Below are 2,500 nucleotides of genomic sequence, written 5' to 3'. Positions count from 1 at the left end.
TACACAAATGCTCCTCTGTATGTATGTAACTGTATGTATGTAAAGTGGGAGTTTATGGTATGAGTGGGCATAATGGGTATAGCAGTAAGGCTTCGCTTAGCTGTCAGGTATTTGGTGTGTTTTCAAACAGTAGATATTGTTACTTTTACCCACTACCTATTAATTTACTTGTCTCATAACTTAAAAAAGAAAATTTTGAAAAGTACCACTCCCCAATTTCAAATTTTTAAAAACTTTTTACGTTTTAAGCAGTTAAAATTTTTTGTGCACACGAAAAATTTAGACTACCCAACCCTGTTTTCAACTAACCTTCACCCGGTGTTCACTTATGGGGCAGTAAAAGTTCTTGCATGTAATATAGTAACAATACTATTGATTACCATTATGTGTATGCCACAATGTTTTAAAGCTCATTGATAAAGAAATATTTGAGAAAAGAAGGTGGACCACTATCCTGCTCCATTGTGTCACTACCAGGTATGAAATCTGATGTACAGCAATTACAATTAACAATTGGAGCAGTAGGTTGCAGATAACAGTGCCATAACAAAGAAAGAAAAAGAAAAAGAGAGAAGAGAAGGGAGAAGAGAGAGAGAGAGAGAAAGAAGGGGGGGAAGGGGAGGGGGGAAGAGAGAAGGAGAGAGAGAGAGAGAATTTGGGTTTAAAGATTGATTTATTGAAAATTTTGATTACAGAACAAGCAATGGTGCAAAAAGCCCGGAAAGGGTCTAAAAATTACCCAAACTGGGTGAATTAAAGGATTTAGATATACAAAATTTTGCTCTCTTTAAACCCCCTGACGCGGTGGTCACATCGTTGACACAGCCAACCCCCCGATGCCGGGGGGTTAGCCCCGGTGACGATTCAATGCAATTTGCAATCGCCCGGGGATAGGGGACTTCGCGTAGCGAGTGCCCCTCGGGAAAAGGGGTTTTTAAAAAAATTTTCCCTTACAAAGTGATTTAGAATACTATTGTGTGCTTTTAATATTTACCTAAAGAATTGATTTGAGTACTATTGTGTGCTCTTAAATATTTACCTTAAAAATCTAGTGGAATAAATAGAAAATAAATATAGATAAATTATGTAAATTTTACATAATCAAAAAATCAATATATTCTTTTTTTTGAAGCCCAATATTAAATTTATCGATTACTTTTGGGGAGTCATTCTTAAAATTGTAGAAATTATCAAGGTGGGGTTAAAACTTCAAAATTTGGGGAATTTGCATTATGGTCAAGAGGACAGTTATGCTTTCCCCGGGAATTGTTTTTTCCCCAGAAAAAAAAAAGGGTTTATAAACAGAACTATAGATAATGATAAAAGGGAGATAGTGATATTATAATAGATATATAAATATAAAAAAAAATATAAATTATATTCTATATAAAGTAATACAACATACATACTACTATATCGTAAATGTTGTATGTGTATATATTTTTATATATAAATATATATATATATTTTAAAATTTTAAAATTTTTTAAATATATATATAATAAATTGTGGTAAATTAATATATATATATAAATATATATAAATTATTTATTTACATATACAAAACACACATGTAATATGTATATGTTAATGTTGTGTAATATATATGTATAAATAATAATTTATATTATATAATATATATATAATTATACAAATATACATACATACATATATATATATATATTTTATTTATATATATATAATATATAAATATATTAATATAATATTAATATTTAAATACATTTATATTATATGTTTATCTATATTTTATATCTATTTATTCTTATTACATAATTATTATATAATTTTTATATATATATTATATTTATTTTAATATATATTATATTAAAAAATATTTTAAATTATATTATATATATATATAAATAAATAAATAAAATAATATAAAAATATATATATAAAATTTTTAATTAAAATATAATATATATATATAATAATATTTAATAAAATTTTTAAACATATAATAAAAATATATTATTTATATATTATTATATTTTATATATATATATTATATTAATATAATATATATATATTATTTAATATAACACGATACATGCATAACAAATATATATAAATTTTAATATATATGGATAAATGTTTTTTATATATAAAATATATATATATATATTTTTATATATTATATATAATATATATGTTATATATTATTTATTATTAAAATATTATAATGTGTGTAATTTATTTTTATATATATTATATATAATATATATTTAATAATATATTTTAAAATAAATTTTTTTATAATATATGGGTTTTAATATTATTTTATTTTATTTATATATATTTAAATTATATAATATATATATATATATATATATATTATGTAAAAATATATATATTTATTTTAAAATATATATATATTTTTGTATATATATATATGATTATTTAAAATATATATATGTTATATAATATATTATATATATAATATAAAATATATTTTTTAAAATATATATATATATATATA

The sequence above is a fragment of the Penaeus japonicus genome, unplaced genomic scaffold (assembly GCF_977035675.1).
Source record: "Penaeus japonicus unplaced genomic scaffold, GWHDUDI00000001_assembly GWHDUDI00000018, whole genome shotgun sequence".
Lineage (NCBI taxonomy): Eukaryota > Metazoa > Arthropoda > Malacostraca > Decapoda > Penaeidae > Penaeus > Penaeus japonicus.
The sequence above is the reverse complement of the archived record's forward strand: the minus strand, read 5'-3'. Positions refer to the sequence as shown.